At 47.2% G+C, this 23,299-nt stretch overlaps 1 protein-coding gene across 1 annotated transcript in view; it reads left to right on the forward strand.

The window, feature by feature from the left end:
* Positions 1–5,258: 5,258 nt before the first annotated feature.
* Positions 5,259–23,299, forward strand: part of GPC1 (glypican 1) — a 312,763-nt gene continuing 294,722 nt past the window's right edge. The window contains exon 1 of the mRNA XM_063915676.1: positions 5,259–5,342. The gene's annotated coding sequence lies outside the window, so the exon portion shown is untranslated. The remainder of the gene's footprint in view (positions 5,343–23,299) is intronic.

Raw genomic sequence — 23,299 nt, forward strand, 5'->3', positions numbered from 1 at the left:
CTCTTTATATAGAATACGAATCTCGCGAGAATCCGACAGCGGGATGATGACGTTCGGACGCGTTCGGGTTAACCGAGCAAGGCGGGAAGATCCAAGGCTGCCTCGGAACCGTGTAAAATAGGTGAAGTTCGGGGGGGTTCGGATCTCAACGAACCGAACCCGCTCATCTCTAATTTAAATGGCGTTACCTTACCAAGTAGGGCAGGGAAATAATTTATTTTCACAAAGAACCACAACAATGAACACTTTATAAATCAGAAAACACTGCCATTCTCTACTGCCAACAAGGCCAACGCAGCCAAATCAACAATCACCTAAAACCAAAACTTGAAACAGAAGAAATACCTAAATGGGAGGTAAGAGAGAAGATTCTGGAACAAAGAGAAACTGTTACGTGAAACTTGTCTATATCATACACAAAATGCATTCCCTATCCAACTACCATACTATTGGCTAATAGGAATGACACTCAAATCCAACACAGAAAAAGCTTAAAGGTGACAAACACTGTCTCAAAACCGGTTTACATCTGTCAAAAGCCTTGGGGTATACTGGTCTTCAGACTTAAACTAACAACCCTCTCATTTTAGGAACTAGCATATGTAAAGGTGTTTTGTGCACAGAGTTAATTATTAACATTTTCCAAAAATGTAAATACACAATAACTTACATCAGCCAATCAGCAATTTGCTATTATAAATATAGTGTAGGTACAATGAAAGCAAAGGTCTGATTGATTTGTTGTAGCTTTAATGTTTCCTTTGAGTTATTAACCTCTAAAGTATTTAATATACTAGGAGTATGTAAACTTTGTGTACAATATAAGTTCATGTGTGTGATTCAAACCTGAAAGCTGAGCTCAGAACAGGGATGATACAAATTAATGGTGATGTGATATATTACTGTATCTATATACCAGAACCATAATTAGGTGTGGGCGGTCGGGGCGTTGCACACAGCGCAATTGCCGTGTGGACGCAACTGCCCGCTATCCGGAGCATGATGGAGAAGAGAGTGGTGCCCTACTGCAAAGTTTCCTCCCTGATGCGGTACCTGAGACCCCTGTGAGAGCTGCCCCCCCCCCCGACGCTGCTGCTAAGTCTCTGTCCCGCTGTCCATCATGTTGCAGTAAGCTGGCTCCAACCACACAATGCCACCGCCGCTGTCCAGCCTTTGTGACAGTAAGCAGACTCGGGCTGCCGTCAGCAAGAGAAACAGGCAGAGAAGAGCCCGCTGCTGCCTTAGTATCCTCAACGCTGCGCTGTTACCGGGCGTCCACGCTGATCCCCGGCTGTGGCTGACTGGGAGGAACTGTGTGTAAGTTTTACCGTAGGGCTGCCAGAGCTATACACAAGGGATACCATAAAAAATAGAAACAATACAGGCCATACATTTCTACACCTAGAGAAAAACTTTGTTTATAAGGAAATTGTTGCTGACTGGCACAGGTCATATATATAGTATATAGGAGTGCGCTATGTTTGTGTAAAAAGGGGGCCTCTGCTGCCGTAATGCTTAAAAAGGGGACTCTGCCTGCCGTAATGTGTAAAATGGGGACTCTGCCTGCCGTAATGTATTAAAAGGGGGCTCTGCCTGCCGTAATGTGTAAAATGGGGACTCTGCCTGCCACAATGTGTAAATAGGGGACTCTGCCTGCCACAATGTGTAAATAAGGGACTCTGCCTGCCACAATGTGTACAAGGGGGACTCTGCTGCCGTAATGTGTTACAGGGCCTGGGGACCAAATGGGCAGGTAACAAAAAAACACGGTGCTGGCCCTTTTCCTGCACTGCAAGTACTGGGGCTCTCCCTGCCACCCATGGGCTAAGAATAATGGGTAATTACACCACGTTTCAGGCACTGCTCTTTGATATTCACCAGCATTCTTTTTATATAGCCTCGTTTTACTTCTGCTCGTTGTCTGAGCCACAGGTGACTGTGCTACTGCATTATTTAGTGCCTTGCTGTTCTTATTACCCTGCATTTAATTTTCTAGAATCTCTGACCTCAGTCTGTACCTTTACTATGAAACATTTCTGCCAGCTCGGACCATTGCCTGCCCATGGATTAGTTTTGCAATGATGTCTCTGTAACCTACAAGTGACTGCCTTTCAGGTGCACTGGTAAGAACTGGATCTAAATGCAGGTCCGATCTGCATCCAGGGCCAGTTCTAGACCTTGTGGCGCTCAGGGCGAAAGTTTCCTTTGGGCCCCCCCTGCCAAGGAAAATAGAGTTAGTAGGCGCGCAGCAAAAAATAGGGGCGTGGCCACAGAATAGTACCAATTCACATTACACCACACAGTAGTACCCCTTATACCATGTTAGAGTCCCTTACACACAACTACAACTACAGTAGAGCAGAGCCCCTTATACACATTACGCCAAGTAGAGGCCCTTAAACACATTACGCCAGGTAGAGCCCCTTACACACATTGCACCAGGTAGACCCTTATACACATTGCGACAAGTAGAGGCACTTATACACATTACGCCAGGTAGAGCCCCTTACACACATTGCACCAGGTAGACCCTTATACACACTGACAGGTAAAGCCTCTTAGGAGAGAGGGGGGGAGGGGAGGGGGTGGTGTGTGTGTGTGTGGTGGAGGTGTGTGTGTCGTACTCACCAGCTCTCCAGAAGCAGCAGGTCCCCAGGCTCCAGACACACCAAGCTGCCGCCTCCTCTTCTCTGCTGAACCCAACACCATCGAGGGAGACAACCAGAGTCAGATACTGGAGGTCCCACTTGACCTGTAGCATCTGTCTCCCTGCGCTACTCCAGACACTAGAGATCAATTAGGACCTCTAGCGTCTGACTATTCTCCCTTAATGGTGCCGGCTGCAGCGGGCACCAACACCGCCCATGGCGTCTGCTGCAGCCGAAGTGCACCTGTGGGGTGACTGTAGCAATGCCCTCAGGCCGCAGCGCTCCGGGCACACGCCCAGCTTGCCCGCGCCTAGAACTGCTACTGTCTGCATCCATCCAGTGCATGGCCGCTTCTCTCCGTCTGTGGGACATATGTACCTACTCTCCCCCGGACACCTAGAAGTCTGTTGGGACGGGGCAAGGTCAATATGATGATAGTTGTGTTATTTTGGCCCGACACACTTATGATTCAAGGCATTTTTATGCTAATGACTACATAGCCCAGACCTGCCCATACCTGCCCCGAGTGCTCATCTTCGTCTCCTCTCTGGGCTTCTCTGAGAGAGAATTAAAAAGTCAGTATGCTGTGGAATGGGCATTTCTGGGCAGCAACTGGGCAGACGCTTGTCTGGTGGGAGTATAATTGGTGTTGTGGGCATTCAACCCGAATTCCATGCTTGTTTGAGGCAGGCAGACACAGGTGAGATGCCTGTTGCAGATGGCCTTTGGCGCCAATTGGTCGGTGCGAGTGTGGATGGAAAACACAGGGCAGAGCATGCATACACATGAAGATGCGAGGAGACGCTCATAGATGCTGCAGCATTATGTAGTAAGTATGGCACCTCCGAACATTCACATACAGTATATCATCACTTTGCATTTGCCGCAGAATCAGGCTGGGAATGATTGACATAATGTCGCTCAGCTAGTGTTTTTAATGCTCATGTGGTGCCCTCACATGGAGTTCCGGCAGCTGACCTGAAGGAGTAGCAGCCAGCAACTTCTCACCTGCGAGACTGACAGCTGCTGTTCCTCCAAGTGTGACACTCGGAGTATGGTGTTTGATTATGATGTCACTCAGCCACATTCTCAGCCTAAGGATCTGATGATGCAGCCTCCCCCACCTGCCAATACAGGAAGCAGCAGCAGTAGGAGCACAAAGCCTGAGGGGGAGACCCAGTTGGGGGGTACAGGGACATGGTGCAGTGAATCATATAACTACAGCTCCACCCTCTCCGCTGTACAAATGCGCAATTCACAGCATTGTGCAGTAAAGGACAGAGTCATGATCAGCTCAAATCATGTCACCGAGCCCCTATAGACCGCCCACTTCAATGCATACTTGCCTACCTGACCCTCTCCATGAGGGAGAAAATGCTCTGTTCCTGGACTTTCCTGGTGATGTATGATTGCCATCACCTGTGGTGAAACACCTTTCTTATCAATTACCTAGCTCACCACAGGTGATGGCAATCATACATTACCAGGAAAGTCCAGGAACAGAGCATTTTCTCCCTCATGGAGAGGGTCAGATAGGCAAGTATGCTTCCATGGGAAATGGGCGAGCTCTGGGGATCTGGTCTAAGCTCCTGGGATTCTGGGGGAGCTGCCTGAAAGTCGGGAGTGTCCTGGATATTCCAGGAGAGTAGTCAAGTAAGTGGAGGAGTAGGAGAGTGCAGGGCAGACACACATCACGTGTCGGCCCTGAGGCAGGGTTGCAGCTAAACAGCTTACGGCTACTGCTGCTGCTTCTACCCTAGTAGTTACTGTTAAACCCACACTATTGCAGGCTCCTAGCAACTTAACAGGCTGCATACTGGAGGCCTCTACTGTGGGCAGGTGACAGGTAAACACAGTAGTAACACATTGTCGAGACAAAATCTGTACTGGTGACTATGGCAGCCAAAGGGTTAACCACAAGCCCTTTGTCCATATTGTACTGCTGTGCCTCTAAACACATTGTCTGAGTCCCTGGAGAAGGCGGAGATATAAGTGGCATCAGGTGAGGATAGGGGAGCTGATGAAACACTTAATGAAGGTGTTTTTCACCTTGGCAAGAACTGCAGCTAGAAATAAAGGGTTATGAGAAGAAGTTGCGTATGGCAAATACATACCTCCCAACATGACCCTTTCCAGGAGGGACACAATGCTCTGCTTCTGGACTTTCCTCTTAATTTATGATTGCCAGCACCTGTTTTGAACAGGTTAATAGATAAGAAAGGTGTTTCAGCACAGGTGATGGCAATCATACATTAAGAGGGAAGTCCAGGAGCAGAGCATTGTGTCCCTCCTGGAGAGGGTCATGTTGGGAGGTATGCAAATATCCACAATGTGACAAGCTAACTCTAATTGGCTTTATAGTTTTCATAGATCCTTTGTCCACGCAGTATTTTTAATGTTTAAAAGAACTGGAACATTTACATAAAGTATACATTCATTCCTCAGCAAAGACCTGCAATACTGCAGCGTCAGTGGTTCAGAGATTTACAGCTGCGCTACTCAGCATGCTGGGGAGAAATCTCCCCTCCAAGGATCACTACACTCTGCACTTTAAAAGACTTGCGGAACGCTGATTGGCCACTAGCTCCATTGGTGACATCACAGCTGCAACCACAGCAGGTCTGAGGGCTCAGAGACTCAGGATGTGAATCACCCAGGGTTGTTAATATGCAGTTTTGTGGAAAGAATTCTCACGTGAGTATTTTTATACAATGAGGCCTATTCATCATCCCTAAGTAGATGAAAATATAAATTTTCACCTACTTTTGTAAAAGTTTGGTGCTGCCCCATTCATTAAACAGGTAACGCAGGAGATTTCACAGAAAACTGCTGCTTACCTGTCATCCAGCAGCAAATCACGCTCCCCATACACTAGTATGGGGACCTCATTCATCCGATTTTCAAAGTACATAGTTTTAGAATTTGATTGCGAGAATGAACGCCATCTTCACATGGTTTCCATTCTCAAGTCCCTATTCCTTCCTATGCATTTGGATTCTTCCACTTCTGTTTGGCCCCCTACGCCGGTTGTCAGGTGTTTTTGTGTGCATGTGTGAACCACCTTGGGGCACCTGTTCTCATCTTCCTCTTCTCTCTGTTGTACTCTTCTCTTTTCATCTGTTTTGCAAAGGACAGACTGAATCGGGGTGGCTGGGTGGTGTGCTACAATACCTGAAGCACTAGCTAGCCTCCTATGATTGGCTGTGGGCATATTTATTTAGTGACGTGCGGTGAGGTGAGGCAGAGTCTTTCCTGTCATACTAACGTATAAGCCAGAGTTTTGACAATATAAAGTATATGAAAAATACAAAGAATATATTAGAAATCTCTTCTTTGTATTATTATAATCGTTTTTATAGTCAAAACTCTGGAGTAAAAAGTCTATGCCTCCACTGCCTATCTTTTCCGCATCTCTGATCAACCCTCGCCAAATTTCCAGCAGTATATGCTGCTGCACCTGTGTATAATGCCCACATGAACCCTTAGGCCAGAGGTTCTCAAACTCTGTCCTCGGGAGCCCACACAGTCATACCTCCCAACTGTCCCGAGTTTCGCGGGACAGTCCCGTTTTTTGGGGACTGTCCCGCTGTCCCACCCGTGGGCCGCAGTGTCCCGCAGTGGGGGGGGGGTGGGGGCAGTTGGGAGTCTCTGACTCTCGCTGCCCTGCTTAGCAGAGCAGCGGTGAATAGACGCTGTGCGCATGCGCACAGCATCTATTCATTGGAGACAGAGGGAGAGGGGGCATGCCAGAAGCTCACAGTGCGCTGGACATGCCCCTTCAGTGATGAAAATGGGGGCGTGGCTCGCGATCGCGGGTCCTCCCGTGAAGCCATGCCCCCTTTCCGTAGACCACGCCCCTTTCCGGGAGCGCGCGTCCCTCTTTACAGAAGGGAAAAGTTGGGAGGTATGCACAGTGCATGTTTTGCAGGTAACCCAGCAGGTGCACAGGTGTATTAATTACTCACTGACACATTTTAAAAGGTCCACAGGTGGAGCTAATTATTTCACTTGCGATTCTGTGAGGAGACCTTTTAAAACATGCACTGTGTGGGCCCCCGAGGACCGAGTTTGAGAACCTCTGCCTTAGGCTCATATATTGTGTGTAAATCTGGCTTTGGTGCTAGCCAGTGTCTGCTGAGCCATTTACCTCACTGCACGTCCCTGATTTACTGTACCTCTCCTGCTGTATTTTCTGGTAATTTGATTGTAACTATTACTACCAATACACTGTCACAAAGCATTCTACATTATTCTGGGAGTAATAGTATGCATTAGTACACCTGACGCAAGGTCAGCACAGCAAAACATTTTTAGCTGGATGTTTAAGATATTTATGACTCAACATTTATTTATTATTTATTTATTAACAGTTTCTTATATAGCGCAGCATATTCCGTTGCGCTTTACAATTAGAACAACAGTAATAGAACAAAACTGGGTAAAAACAGACAGAGGTAGGAAGGCCCTGCTCGCAAGCTTACAATCTATAGGGAAATAGGCATTGATACACAAGGATAGATGCTACCTATTGCATAATGGTCACCCAGATTGCTAGGTTCTTAATGGGTTGTATGATGATACATATTTTTACAATAACATTTATATGCTTATTTTCAGCCCACAAACTGTGGCCCTCATTCGGATATGTATGCAAACCTGTTGGTGTACATATGAATCCGATATTTGGGGTTCTGTGCAGGCACAAGACCCATTCTGCGCATATTGCTCACAGTCCCCCATTGTTCGCGCCATGACTAACATGCTGTTGAATGTGGAGGCAGTGACCGGGTCCCTTTTGCAGGCATGCTGGGACACAGACTTCCTGGATCCAGCTGACCAGTTCTGATGGCCATCTAAGTAAGCTCTGGCTTACACAGACTTACAGAGAAATGCTACAATGCAGGGATGTTTTAACAGATGAGGGGCCCGCCATGTTCGGGAGACCAATTTTACCACTGCACATGTGCGTCAGCCATTTTTGGAAGAGATCTTCGCAGCGGCTACAGTGCCCGACGTGGGACTCGGTAAACATAAGTATTAAAATATGGGTGCAAGGTGTGCAGTGTGGGCCCCCCTAGACCCAGGGGCCCATGTGCACTGCACACATTGCACCAATTATAGAAACGCCAATGCTATGATGGTCTGTCAGGGTCCGGGTATTTACACGCAGCGCAGGATCTCCGGGACTGTCGGTGCGGGAGCTGACGGTGCTGCTGCGGCGGCTGGTCTTCGCTCCTAGCAGAGGCAGGGGGAGGCAGACTGAGGTGACTGAAATGGTCACAATAGTGATACAATGCTGCATCCTCAGATGCAGCACTCAGATCTCGCAGATGCATGCAGGAGGCGACTATCTCCTACAGACACCTCCTGCTACATTTTCATTTTATTTGTATGGTACTGCACAGAGGCTTCCCTGCGGCTCTGTGATACCTTACCAATCAGAATCAGGCCCCAGAATTAGAAGCATTCATTCCATCAGCAAAAGAAAGAGGTCTCAGAGCCCAGGGAAGTGGTGTATAGATAATGGGCTGCACCATTGGAATTTACTTACCTTGCAGATGCTGGTGCCATTTTTTCTGGTTCTTCACTGTAAGAATGATAAAGCTTCCTTTTTGTCCAGAGCCATTGCACAGTGGCAGATTCATTCATGCAATGTCTTCCAGGTTGGTGGGTACTTTATCTCTTTCCACTTTATCTCTCTCTGAGTACATCTCCTCCTTAAATACACTACACTGGCCACACTAAGTAGAAACTCAAAGAAGCTGCGTCCCCTTCTACAAATACACAACTCACGCAATACATCATTAATGTCTAAGGATTACACCAAACACATGAGCGCTCTTTACTGCTTGTAGGCTAATAAATATCATCAGCTGGTATCAGTCTGCTGTAACTGAGGTTCTGACCATTCAGCTGCTTATTTCTCCCTAGATCTAGCCATTTCTATTCAACACTCCTTCTACTGGTGCCTTAATGTATCCATCAGTAATCCCATTATTATACAAGTCATTTCTGCCAAAGAGTCCTTTTTAAGCTAAATTCACTTGAGGACACTTTGGTTTCCCCTTTGTGGGAGGCCAATAAGCCACCATTCAATGCATCCTCATCAACCTTGCCTTGAATTATAAGAAAAATCCGCTACTGACATTTCTACAAGTAGTTTTAATAACTAATTTTTCCCAAAGAACTGTCAATGACCTCAAAAGGCTTCAGCAACTTTTTTTATGAGAAATCAGATAAAGCAGACAAACACAAGTAATGCCCCATAACATCTGACTCCAGCAAAACCGACAATGACGGATTATTATGCCTCATTGTACAGCAATTCCTGGCTTCCTCAAACCAACTGAACCATTAATAGCCAACATTGATACATATCTAAACTTAACACTAAGGGTGAGATTCAAAACTCAGACCCCCACCTCCCGCGGGCTATCGCGCTTGCCGGCAGTATTCAAATGTTGCTGCGGATGGGCACGACAAGTTAATTTCAGCTCGCTACCCATGGGGTAGCGAGCTGAAATATGCGTAAAGAGACCCATTTGGGCACCCAAACGGGTCTTTTCACGCTCGTGCCCATTACTTTAGTCGGGTTTAGGTGCTAGGTGATTAAGTGTAAGGACGCGATCAGCGCGATAAGCGGCATTTGAATATTGCCCCATAATCTCCCATCACTTTAAATGGGAGATCGAGGGTGCGATAACATTTTAATTACCCCCTAAGATTACAGTTGAAGAAGTCACTCAAGCTTTCTAAACAATTCAATCTTTGTCAGCCCCTTATTCTGAAGGGTTTCTTGCAGTATACCTTTATCAAAGTGAACTATCCTTTTCAATGCTGTACTGGAAGTTGCTCCCTTTGTTCCGACCAACACTAAAGCAAATATATTCATTCATCCATGATGACCCAACAGGAGCTGTGGCACCTGCATGCTGTGCAGCAAAGGGACAGAAGAGGACTGGGAACAGAGGTGGTAAAGCGTCTGAAATGACCTAGTAGATACTGGCTCCATTACTAGTTCTAAATAAGATATCTTACCCATAATCATTAACCCAAAGTCAGTTTTGTCCCTGGTCATCAGGCCTCAAACAATACTAGATGAGCCAGCACCATAAATCTCCTGCCATTGTTTTAGACCTAGATGTCAAAAAGGCTTTCTACTGGGATGACTATTCATTCATGTTCATGACATTAGCATTAATATGTTTTTACAGGACATTTCCATAAAAGTATCTCAGATCTCTACCATAATCCTTCCTCTACAGTTTCGGCCAACGGCCATACATTGATTCCCTTTAAAATCTTTAACTGTAAAAGGCAAGGAATTATTTTGTATAAAATAATATTAAACTTAATATTTTCACCCCTAGCTAATAATATAACTTAATTCTAACCTTGTACTGTATGTCGGCAATGTTTTACTCACACTCACCAATCCATTTAGTTGCTACCCAAATCTCTATGAAAAAATAGAGCAGTATAGTAAATTGGCAGGATACAGAATTGTTTATGACAAAACTGAAGTTTCAGACCTTAATAGCCCTACAGTCGCAAAATGATGTTTAGACATTAACTTCAGCTGTCAATCATTAAATAAAATATTTGGGTATTACTACATGATCTCATAATCAATGTCTGCAAATTCATATCAACTGATTTTATTTCTTCAGTGCTCTCCAAACACTCAAACCGCAATCCCCAGATTTCATATTTCAGATAACTCAAAGTATATGACCACAGAAACACCCAGCAGTGTGATCATGCACTTTACAAAGACTGTCTATTGGAGGGGGCTGCGAAAGTACCCCCAGGCCCCCCTTTCTAAAAGAGCCCCCCACCACACACCAAAGATCAGATCTCCCTTAGGGTGCCCTCACACGAAGCGACGTGTGCAGCTGACTCGACGGAGCGTCTGAGTCTCCTGTAGTGTAAGTAAAGCTGGACATACACCTAGATCCTTGTCCAAACTGTCTGGTTGCAACAAAAATCTGGTTATGTACAGGAGCAAATGACAACTGATCATTTGCTCTAAAATGCCAGAAAACTGACAAAGATGTCATTCAAACCAGGGCCGGCTCTAGGCACGTTCGACTAGAGCGGCCGCGCGGGGCGCCACCCTTAATGGGCGCCGCGCGCTGGCGCCGCCATAGTCTTACCTGGAGCCGGCCCTGTACACTGCAGGCAGCTCTCCCCGCCGTCCCCGGCCTTTCAAAACTGTGCGCTGCGCTGCGCGGCGCCGGCGTCTGACGTCAGACGCCGCGCAGCGCGCACCAAGCGGCCGGGAACAGTCGGTGGCCCTCAGGCTCAACAGCAGCACGTCCCCTCCCAGCGTCGCCGCAGGTATGTTGGGATCGTCGGGGCCGGGCACTGGCACTGTGTGTGGGGGCACTGGCACTGTGTGGGGGCACTGGCACTATGTGGGGGCACTGGCACTATGTGGGGGCATTGGCACTGTGTGGGGGCATATCTGCACTGTGGGGGCACTGGCACTGTGTGGGGGCATATCTGCACTGTGGGGGCACTGGCACAGTGTGGGGGCATATCTGTCGCTGTGGGGTCATATCTGCACTGTGGGGGCATTTATGAATCTTGCACTGTGGGGGCATTGGCACTATGTGGGGGCATTGGCACTGTGTGGGGGCATATCTGCACTGTGGGGGCACTGGCACTGTGTGGGGGCATATCTGCACTGTGGGGGCACTGGCACAGTGTGGGGGCATATCTGTCGCTGTGGGGTCATATCTGCACTGTGGGGGCATTTATGAATCTTGCACTGTGGGGGCATTTATGTATCTGGCACTGTGGGGGCATTTATCTGGCACTGTGGGGGGCATTCATTTATCTGGCACTGCGGGGGGGGGCATTTATCTGTGCACTGTGAGGGGGCATTAATGTATCTGGCACTGTGGGGGCATTTCTGGCACTGTGGGGGCATATCTGCGCTGTGGGGGCATTTATGTATCTGCACTGTGGGGGCATGTATGTATCTGGCACTGTGGGGGCATGTATGTATCTGGCACTGTGGGGGCATGTATGTATCTGGCACTGTGGGGGTATTTATGTATCTGGCACTGTGGGGGTATATCTGCACTGTGGGGGCACTTATTTATCTGGCACTGTGGGGGGCATTTATTTATCTGGCACTGTGGGGGCATATCTGGCACTGGGGCATATCTGGCACTGGGGCATATCTGGCACTGTGGGGGCATATCTGGCACTGTGGGGGCATATCTGGCACTGGGGGCATTAATGTATCTGACACTGTGGGGGGCAATAATGCATCTGGCACTGGGGGCATTTATGCATCTGGCAATGTGTGGGCATTTATGTATCTGGCACTGGGGGCATTTATGTATCTGGCCCTGTGGGGGCATATCTGGCACTGTGGGGGCAATTTTATATATGGCACTGTGGGGACATATCTGGCACTGTGTGGGCATTTTTATATCTGGCACTGTGTGGGCACTTATGTATCTGGCACTCTGTGGCCATTTATGTAGCTGGCACTGCTGGGGGGGGCATGTCGCGTGTAGCTGGCACTGCTGGGGAGCATGTCGCGTGTAGCTGGCACTGCTGGGGGGCATGTCGCGTGTAGCTGGCACTGCTGGGGGGCATGTCGCGTGTAGCTGGCACTGCTGGGGGGCATGTCGCGTGTAGCTGGCACTGCTGGGGGGCATGTCGCGTGTAGCTGGCACTGCTGGGGGGCATGTCGCGTGTAGCTGGCACTGCTGGGGGGCATGTCGCGTGTAGCTGGCACTGCTGGGGGGCTTGTCGCGTGTAGCTGGCACTGGTGGGGGGCTTGTCGCGTGTAGCTGGCACTGCTGGGGGGCGTGTCATGTAGTGTTCCCGCTAGGCGTCTGTGGCTAGGCAATGTGTCTCAGTGCTGTGCCTGGCGCAAAGTGTATAGGAGGTTCTACCTGGTGCAGTGTGTATTAGCTGCACTACTGTGTGGTGTAATGCAAATTGCCACTATTATGTGGCCACGTACCTTCCCCACGAAGTAACTCCCCTTAATTTTTGCTGCGCGCCTTCGGCGCGCACTGTCCATTCTTTGACATATAGGTATGGGAACAACAAGCAGTATGTACATCATTTTGCCCTCCTAACTTAAAAATGTGCCCTCCCTGTGATCAGCACCATGCCCTAAAAAGTGAACACTATCATGTGTAGCTGGCACTGCTGCGGGGCATGTCATGTGTAGCTGGTACTGCTGCGGGGCATGTCATGTGTAGCTGGCACTGCTGCGGGGCATGTCGTGTATCTGGCACTATACTGGAGACATTGTGTGTAAGGAACACTACTGTGGCTATGTGTAAGGCTGCTAATTGTGTGAAAATATGTTTATAGTTTGATGATATGAAGTTATGAGGCCACGCCCACTTTTCCAGAGGCCACACCCACTTTTCCGGGAGCGCGCGCCTTCGGCGCGCGCATGGGGGGGGGGGGGCTTTTACATTTTATCGCTCAGGGTGCTAGTAGGCCTGGAGCCGGCCCTGATTCAAACAAATCGGTTAAATCAAATGTGTGTGTGTATATATATATATATATATATAAGAGAGAGAAAATAGTTATATGTGGAGAAAATGTAGGGTGACTCAGATGTTTGCTGATTTGGCAGTGGCTGCTTGAATAGATCAACATTGTACAAGTCATGTGTGATGAAGGCTGATGTGATATAATTCAGTTATGTGGTACATTTGGCATTTTGGAAAAACCTTCTGTTAGAAATATCAGCCATAGTGATGCAGTGATGTGCTGCTTCCCTGTGAGCAGTGTCTGTGTTAAGGGGGGTACTCACGGAGCGATAGCTGCTTAAAATCTAAGCAATCTGACTAGATTGCTTATATGTTAAGCAGCGATCACTCCGTGTATACCCCTCACAGCGATAGCGATGCGCAAACCCGCGCATCGCTATCACTGGTGCTAGATTGGCCAATCTAGCAGGTCGCTCACTTCACCCGCTGGGTGAAATGAGCGGCCACCCCGTCTCCCCCCCGCACGCTCAGCACACATTGCGCTGTGCTGAGCGGTGGGAGAGATGTGTGCTGAACGGTTCGCTCAGCACAAATCTCTCCCCAAATCGACCCATGTATACGGGCCTTAAGAGCTGGTACTGTTTACACTTGTGGAGTGATACAGCTGTGGCTTTGTAATGAGATTTCAAATGACAGTAGGAAGTAGATCAGGCCTGAGGTGTACGGTCGTTGGGAAGTACAGCACGGTCATGTGATCTAATGTGTCTAATCATGTGGGTGAATTCTGTCTCAATATACCACACCATTTGATAAATTATATATATACACACGGTATATAGTATACTATTAGAGATGTGCAGCTGGCACTTTTTGTGTTTTGGTATTGGTTCTAATTCCACTTTCGTGTTTTGGCTTGGTTTTGCCAAAACCACCCTTTTGTGTTTTGGTTATGGTTTTGGGTCTGGATGATTTTTGAAAAAAACAAAACCAGCTAAAATCACCGAATTTGGGGGTAATTTTGCTCATATGGTATTATTAACCTCAATAACATTAATTTCCAGTCTATTCTGAACACCTCACATCTCATAATATTGTTTTTAGGCCTAAAAGTTGCATCGAGGTGGCTGTAAGACTAAGCTCAGTGACACAAGTGTGCGGCACAAACCACTTGACCATCTAGGAGTGGCACTGCAGTTGCAGACAAGATGGCACTATTCAAAAACTAGTCCCCCAACAGCACATGATGCAAAGAAGAAAAAGAGGTGCACCGACGCTGCTGTATGACTAAGCCAAGCGACACAAGTGTGTGGCACAAACACCTGGCCCATCTAGGAGTGGCACTGAAGTGTCAGACAGGATGGCACTTTTCAAAAACTAGGCCCCAAACAGCACCTCATGCAAAGATGTAGAAGAGGTGCAATGAGGTAGCTGTATGACTAAGCCAAGCGACACAAACAATTGGCCCATCTAGGAGTGGCACTGCAGTGGCAGACAGGAGGGCAGATATCAAAAAAGGCCCCAAACAGCATATGATGCAAAGAAGGAAAAAAAGTGCACCGAGGTTGCTGTATGACTAAGCTAAGCGACACAACCACCTGGCCCATCTAGTAGTGTCACGCAGTGGCTGAATGTCGAGAGTGGGCCGCAATTGTTCGGTCCACTGACAGCATCTCCAGCACGCCCCTGTCATTTTTTTTAAATTCTGCAATTGGTGGACTTACACGGCAGTACCCCAGGACTAATACAGCAGTACCCCTGGACTCATACGGCAGTGTCAGACAGGATGGAACTTTCAAAAACTAGGCCCCAAACAGCACCTCATGCAAAGATGTCGAAGAGGTGCAATGAGGTAGCTGTATGACTAAGCCAAGCGACACAAACAATTCCCACTGGAATTATACGTCCAAATCACTGGAATTATACGTCCAAATCACTGGAATTAAATGGCAAAATCATTGGAATTGTACATCCAAATCACTGGAATTATACATTCAAATCACTGGATTTAAATGGCAAAATCACTGGAATTATACGTCCAAATCACTGGAATTATACTGCAAAATCACTGTAATTATATGTCCAAATCACTGGAATTATACGTCCAAATTAATGGACTTAAATGGCAAAATCACTGAAATTAAATGGCAAAATCACTGGAATTATACGTCCAAATCACTGGAATTAAATGGCAGTACCACTGGAATTATACGTCCAAATCACTGGAATTAAATGGCAGTACCACTGGACATATACAGAAGTGTCAGACAGGAGGGCACTTAAAAAAAATAGTCCCCAAACAGCACATGATGCAAAGAAGAAAAAAAGGTGCACCGAGGTTGCTGTATGACTAAGCTAAGCGACACAACCACCTGGCCCATCTAGTTGTGTCACGCAGTGGCTGAATGTCGAGAGTGGGCCGCAATTGTTCGGTCCACTGACAGCATCTCCAGCACGCCCCTGATATTGTTTTAAAATTCTGCAATTGGTGGACTTATACGGCAGTACCCCAGGGCTAATACAGCAGTACCCCTGGACTCATGCGGCAGTGTCAGACAGGGTGGCACTTTTCAAAAACTAGGCCCCAAACAGCACCTCATGCAAAGATGTCGAAGAGGTGCAATGAGGTAGCTGTATGACTAAGCCAAGCGACACAAATAATTCCCACTGGAATTATACGTCCAAATCACTGGAATTATACGACTAAATCACTGGAATTATACATCCAAATCACTGGAATTAAATGGCAAAATCACTGGAATTATACGTCCAAATCACTGGAATTAAATGGCAGTACCACTGGACATATACGGAAGTGTCAGACAGGATGGTACTTTAAAAAAATAGTCCCTAAACAGCACGATGATAAGAAGAAAAAGAGGTGCAAGATGGAATTGTCCTTGGGCCCTCCCACCCACCCTTATGTTGTATAAACAGGACATGCACACTTTAACAAACCAATCATTTCAGCGACAGGGTCTGCCACTCGACTGTGGCTGAAAGACTGGTTTGTTTGCTTCTTTTTTTGGTGGTGGCCAATCAATCTCTCCTTGCACAAACTGGCTCTACAGAGGCAAGATGTCGACCTCATCCTCCGATTCCTCACCCCTTTCACTGTGTACATCCTCTTCCTCACAGAGTATTAATTTGTCCCCACTGGCATCCACCATCACAGGTCCCTCTGCACGTTCTGGAGGCAACTGCTGGTAAAGGTCTTCCCGGAGGAATTTATCATTCATTTTGATGAACATCATCTTCTCCACATTTTGTGGAAGTAACCTCCTACACCGATCGCTGACAAGGTTACCGGCTGCACTAAACACTGTTTTGGAGTACACACTGGAGGGGGGACAAGTTAGGTAAAATAAAGCCAGTTTGTGCAAGGGCATCTAAATTGCCTCTTTTTCCTGCCAGTCTACATACGGACTGTCTGACATGCCTACTTGGATGCTGTCACTCATATAATCCTCCACCATTCTTTCAATGGTGACAGAATCCTATGCAGGGACAGCAGACATGTCAGTAATCGTTGGCAGGTCCTTCAGTCTGGACCAGATGTCAGCACTTGCTCCTGAGTGCCCTGCATCACCGCCAGTGGGTGGGCTAGGAAATCTTATCCTTTTCCTTGCAGCCCTAGTGGCGGGAGAAATTGAAGGAGGAGCGGTTGACAGGTCACGTTCCGCTTGAGTTGACAATTTACTCACCAGCAGGTCTTTGCACCTCTGCAGACTTGGGGCTGCCGGAAAGAGAGATACAACGTAGGCTTTAAACCTATGATCGAGCATAGTCACCAAAATGTAGTGCTCTGATTTCAACAGATTGACCACCCTTGAATCCTGGCAAAGCGAATGAAGGGCTCCATCCACAAGTCCCACATACTTTGCAGAATCGCTCCGTCTTAGCTCCTCCTTCAATTTCTCCAGCTGCTTCTGCAAAAGCCTGATGAGGGGATTGACCTGACTCAAGCTGGCAGTGTCTGAACTGACTACACATGTGGCAAGTTCGAAGGGTTGGAAAACCTTGCACAAGACAGAAATCATTCTTCACTGCGCTTGTGTCAGGTGCATTCCCCCTCCTTTGCCTATATCGTGGTGGATGTATAGGCTTTAATGGCCTTTTGCTGCTCCTCCATTCTCTGAAGCATATAGTGTTGAATTCCACCTCATTACCACCTCTTGCTTCAGTTGATTGCAGGGCAGGTTCAGGAGTGTTTGCTGTCGCTCCAGTCTTCGGCACGCGGTGGCAGAATGTCGAAAGTGGCTCGCAATTTTTCGGGCCACCGACAGCCCCTCCTGTACACCCGTAATTTTTCAAAAAATTCTGCACCACCAAATTCATTGTATGTGCAAAACATGGGACGTGTTGCCCAGATGTAATGCACGCACAATATTGGTGGCATTGTCCGATATCACAAATCCCCAGGAGAGTCTAATTGGGGTAAGCCATTCTGCGATGATGTCCCTCAGTTTCCGTAAGAGGTTGTCAGCTGTGTGCCTCTTACGGAAAGCTGTGATACATAGTGTAGCCTGCCTAGGAACGAGTTGGCGTTTGTGAGATGCTGCTACTATTGCCGCTGTTGTTGCTGCGGAAGGCCATACATATACCCAGTGGGCTGTCACAGTCATATAGTCCTTAGTCTGCCCTGTTCCGCTTGTCCACATGTCCGTGTACACTGGATACAACCGCATTTTGTAGGACACCGGTGACTCTTTTTCTGACATCTTTGTACATTCTCGGTATTGTCTGCCTAGTGAAGTGGAACCTAGATGGGATTTGGTACCGGGGACACAATACCTCCATCAATTGTCTAAATCTTACTGCACTAATGGCAGATACCGGACGCACGTCTAACACCAACATAAGTGTCAAGGCCTCAGTTATCCGCTGTGCAGCAGGATGTCTGCTGTCATATTTCATCTTCCTCACAAAGGACTGTTGGACAGTCAATTGCTTACTGGAAGTAGTACAAGTGGTCTTTCGACTTCCCCTCTGGGATGACGATCGACTCCCAGCAGCAGCAGCAGCAGGCGTACCACTCAAGGATCCTCCAGAGGAATCCTGGTTAGGAGAGGACTCGTCAGTCTTGACAGTGACATGGCCTGCAGGACTACTGCGTTCCTGGCTTAGGAGGAAGTTGACGTTGAGGGAGTTGGTGGTGTGGCTTGCAGGAGCTTGGGAACAGGAGGAAGAAGGGATTTAGGCGTCAGCGGACTGCTTACGCTCTTACCCAAAGTTTCTGAACTTGACACTAACTTATGATGAATGCACTGCAGGTGACGTATAAGGGAGTACTTATTACAGATTGACAGAGGCAACAGATAGCTTGACACCTGTTGTCTAGATTTGTAGAGAAATAATTCCACACCGAAGAGATGGCTTTTTTGGTAGTTTGTCCAGGCATCACAATGGGCTTCTGCATCCCACGGACAACAGGTGTCCCCCGGTGCCTGACTTAAACAAACCACATCACCATCAGAATCCTCATCGTCAACTTCCTCCTCAGCGCCAGCAACACCCATATCCTCATCCTGGTGTACTTCAACAGTGACATCTTCAATTTCAATATCAGGAACTGGACTGTGGGTGCTCCTTCCAGCACTTGCAGGGGGCGTGCAAATGGTGGAAGGAGCCACCTCTTCCCGTCCAGTGTTAGGAAGGTCAGGCATCGCAACTACCGACACACTTGGACTCTCCTTGGGGATTTGTGATACCATCTCAGAATGCACAGTTCTTTTCTGTGCTGTTTCCAGCTTAACTCTTTTCATTTTTCTAGCGGTAGGATGAGGGCTTCCATCGTCATGTCAAGCTGAACCACTAGTCATGAACATAGGCCAGGGCCTTAGCCGTTCCTTGCCACTCCGTGCCGTAAATGGCATATTGGCAAGTTTACGTTTTCCTCAGATGATTTAAAAAAAAATTTGGGGGGTCTTTTTACTGAACTTTGGCTTTTTGGATTTTACATGCCCTCTACTATCACATTGGGTATCGTCCTTGGAAGACGACGTTGATGGCATTTCATCGTCTATGTCATGGCTAATGGCAGCAGCTTCAGCACTAGGAGGAAGTGGTTCTTGATCTTTCCCTATTTTATCCTCCAAATTTTTGTTCTCCATTATTTTTTTGGAGTTATATAACACAATATGCAGCACAGGAATGGATGATGGCCAGGACACTACCACTGGTCTGATGCAGCTCAACACAGCAACACTGTAAGGGACTTGTTTGTTATAATTATTATTATACGGCAGCAGTGGACATATAGAAGTAGCATATACCACTGTGACTGCCTGGTCACTGGAATGACTAATGGCCAGGACACTACCACTGGTCTGATGCAGCACAACACAGCAACACTGTAAGGGACTTGTTGTTGTTGTTGTTGTTGTTGTTGTTGTTGTTGTTAGAATTATTATTATACGGCAGCAGCGTATACCACTGTGGCTGCCTGGTCACTGGAATGACTGATGGCCAGGACACTACCACTGGTCTGATGCAGCACAACACAGCAACACTGTAAGGGATTATTATACAGCAGCACTGGACATATGGCAGCAGAGGACACCACCACTCTGAATGGTCACTGGACTGACTGATGCACAGGACACTAGCACTGGTCTGATGCAGAACAACACAGATAATTATACAGCAGCACTGGGCATATGGCAGCAGATGACACCACCACTGTGAATGGTCACTGGACTGACTGTTGCCCAGGACACTACCACTAGTCTGATGCAGGACAACACAGCAACACTGTGCAGCACTGGACATATGGCAGCAGAGGATACCACCACTGTGACTGATGCAGCACAACACACCACCACTGAAATGATGCAGCACAACACAGCACCAATGGACAGCACTGGACATATGGCAGCAGAGGACACAAGCACTGTGACTGGACAGATTCAGAACAAGACATGGACACTGAGGACACTGAGAGAATGGAGACACGTCCTCTCTCTACACTCTCCAATGCCGGAGTGAAAATGGCGGGGACGCGCGGTTCCTTATATGGAATCCAAACCCTGCGAGAATCGGACAGTGGGATTATGACGTTCTGCCTCGTTCTGGTTTCCGAGTCAGGCAGGAAAACCTGAGCCTGGCTCGGAACCGGACTCGAATGGTGAAATTCGGTACGGTTCGGTTCTCTCTCTCTCTATATATATATATATATATATATATATATATATATATATATATTATATATATATATATATCTATATATCTATATATCTATATATATATATATATATATATATATATATATCATATATATAAATAATTTTTTTTTATTTTTTTTTCATGGGAATGGATCGGCACTCCAATTTCAGTAATGTAAGTGCACTGGTGCCTTCTCAGTAGAAATGGTTTAAACAAACAGAAAAAATAAAGAGCAGCACTCAGCGTCTTGATCAAAGAGTAAAAAAGTGTATTTAAAACACCAACATGAACCAACGTTTCGGGACACACAGGTCCCTTTGTCAAGGTGTACAGCAATAAGTGAAGGGTGAAGACATACCTTTATAGCAGGAGAAGCCCCAGAGTGACTTGTGCGATGTGCGGCGTCCGTCCACGAGGTCCGGCGCCTGCTGCTGACGTCATTGGCGAGCGGCCGTTCGTTGCCATAGTGACCAACTGCAATGCTATGCCGCTGCCGAAAGAGTGTGACAGACGTGGTGATTATCAGAAAAGTAATACCACCACCGTGTATGTGAATACCGAGCAGAGCCAGAGGGGTTAACTGGTGCACAACATGCAGCAAAGTGTCCAAGGCTCTAACTGTACATTTAAAGAGCCGTAATTAAACAAAAACAGTCAATTGGGGTTACTGTAGTGTTAAACTAGGTAACTGTATGGCAAAAAGCATTTGTAATATGGAATAATTTAGATGCAACATTAACCATCCTGGCTGTGCTAGGGTAGAAGAGATAAAGTATGAAAATAAAAGTGAACGTTCTCTCATGGTCCTGATAGATTTGCCCACGTAGACCATCAGGACCATGAGAGAACGTATGGCCCTCCACAGATCTGCGATCAAGCAGGCATTTTTAAGTAAGACCTCGGACCAACCGGTCGCCAGACACTTTTTGGAAGCAGGCCACGGCATCAATGACCTGAAACATATGGTTATTGACCATATCGAGAAATCTCTTAGAGGGGGCGATCGGGAAGGGAAACTCCTTCGATTGGAAGCCAAGTGGATTCATAGATTGGGCACAATTAATCCTGGCGGCCTAAATGAAATGATGCCCTGGAACTTGTTCACCCACTAACATCTTCAATCCTACCGGGAACACCAAGGACTCCCTCCATATCTTCCTTCCCTTCCCTCCCCTCCCCCTCCTCCCACCCCCCCTTCCCTCCCCCCCCCCCCCCTCCCCACCCGCTCTCTTTCCTTCCCTCCCCCCTTCCCCTCCCCTCCCCTTCCCCCCTCGCCCCCTTCTTCTTGGTCACCCTCTAATATTTCCATTTGTCATTTTTTGCCCCAACTATATCTGTAATTTTGATAGATATATATTATGGACAGCAAGCCTTTCTTCACATGTCTTACTTTCACTTTTATTTTCATACTTTATCTCTTCTACCCTAGCACAGCCAGGATGGTTAATGTTGCATCTAAATTATTCCATATTACAAATGCTTTTTGCCATACAGTTACCTAGTTTAACACTACAGTAACCCCAATTGACTGTTTTTGTTTAATTACGGCTCTTTAAATGTACAGTTAGAGCCTTGGACACTTTGCTGCATGTTGTGCACCAGTTAACCCCTCTGGCTCTGCTCGGTATTCACATACACGGTGGTGGTATTACTTTTCTGATAATCACCACGTCTGTCACACTCTTTCGGCAGCGGCAAAGCATTGCAGTTGGTCACTATGGCAACGAGCGGCCGCTCGCCAATGACGTCAGCAGCAGGCGCCGGACCTTGTGGACGGACGCCGCACATCGCACAAGTCACTCTGGGGCTTCTCCTGCTATAAAGGTATGTCTTCACCCTTCACTTATTGCTGTACACCTTGACAAAGGGACCTGTGTGTCCCGAAACGTTGGTTCATGTTGGTGTTTTAAATACACTTTTTTACTCTTTGATCAAGACGCTGAGTGCCGCTCTTTATTTTTTCTGTTTGTTTAAACCATTTCTACTGAGAAGGCACCAGTGCACTTACATTACTGAAAACGGAGTGCCGATCCATTCCCATGAAAAGTGTGATATTTGGATGATTGGTTATCCCATCGATCAGGCCATCCTGGGATAAGGCACCCTTGAACATTATTGCTGGATCCAGAGTGTTCCTGCTTTTGTGGTGAACCACTTTGTCAGGAGTGATACCTCCACCACGAGTGCACTGCACCAGGATTTTCTTTTTCTTTTTGTGCACATCTAAAGGCAAGCTATCCATATGTCTACCAGTTCACAACAGGAGGGTGAACATGGATGCCGCGGCATGTCCTCCACTAAGGGAGAAATATTCAGTTTTACAGATGATGATGCGGACCGCCTGCGTTTTAAAGACCATTTGGGTTATGCAGACAAGACCGACACGGCAGACGATGTTTACCACCAGCTATTAAAATTAAAAAAGCGTGAAATTGACTTTCTCCTACATGGCATCACCCTATCGGATTACCATAGGGACAGACTGATACCACGGAGCTTCAGGGTTCAGAACGTCCCCACTATTGGCCGTTTCAACCCGGAGTTCTGCAAGAAATGGATAGGTATCCTAAACAAGTGCAGCCTCGACCTGCTTCTCCTAGTGGTTGAGGAAGCAGGCAAAGAGCTCAAAATTACCCGTGATAAAATCCACCAATTAGAAAGTGAACATCTCACAACTTTACAGAACGACATTCAACATGACTGGCTTGCAAAGCTTGAGTCACAATGCGAAACTTACCGCAAGGAGTTGGTTAAATTCAAAAGAAGCAAGTATGCCGTAGTCAAAGAAGACTACGACTCAAATAGGGTCTACAGATGGCTTATGGGAGGTGAACAGGGCACCAATACCCCCTATAATTCTCGAGCCAAACACAGCTGGCGCAGAAGACGGGAGGCGCAGTCCTTCATGTCAGCCACCTCTAATAGTGATAACGACACCGTCCAAGAATCTGACCCTTTATCCAATCCTTCAAGTATCCCTTTAGAACCCTCACAGACTGCTTCCGTGTCCAAAGA

Source organism: Pseudophryne corroboree, chromosome 4, assembly GCF_028390025.1.
Source record: "Pseudophryne corroboree isolate aPseCor3 chromosome 4, aPseCor3.hap2, whole genome shotgun sequence".
Taxonomy (NCBI): domain Eukaryota; kingdom Metazoa; phylum Chordata; class Amphibia; order Anura; family Myobatrachidae; genus Pseudophryne; species Pseudophryne corroboree.